This window comes from Palaemon carinicauda, chromosome 29 (assembly GCF_036898095.1).
Source record: "Palaemon carinicauda isolate YSFRI2023 chromosome 29, ASM3689809v2, whole genome shotgun sequence".
NCBI classification, from domain to species: Eukaryota; Metazoa; Arthropoda; class Malacostraca; order Decapoda; family Palaemonidae; genus Palaemon; species Palaemon carinicauda.
In genome coordinates this window covers 21650757-21651180 of record NC_090753.1, presented here as the reverse complement: position 1 = coordinate 21651180, position 424 = coordinate 21650757, and positions in this window count along the sequence as shown.

The following is a 424-nucleotide window of genomic DNA, read 5'->3' as shown; positions in this document are numbered from 1 at the left end:
GAGCAGGAATCCACAGTCGTGGTCTACCAATACTGACGTCACAGAGGAGGCTGGTGTTGGAGTTGTCGAGGGGGATGTCTTCCCAACGGAGAGTTGTGCAGGATGTCCTATTCAGTTGATACTCTGAATCCTGTCGTTCGGCTTCAGCCGAGGCATTATAATACAATCCCAGTTGAACTCCAGCCAGTGTGTATCTTGACAGGGCATTGGCAATGAGATTCATTTTCCCAGGGGCGTGTTGAAGGGTGCAATTGTATTTAACAATGCCTAAGAGAGATGTCGGCGTTGACGTGCAGGCCAGGCGTCAGACTGTCAAGTGAAGGCGTGCACCAGAGGCAGGTGGTCTGTGAAAATGATGAAGGGTGTACCTCCTAAGAAATGGCAAAAATGATGGACAGCCAAGTGCACCAGCAGCAATTCAGAT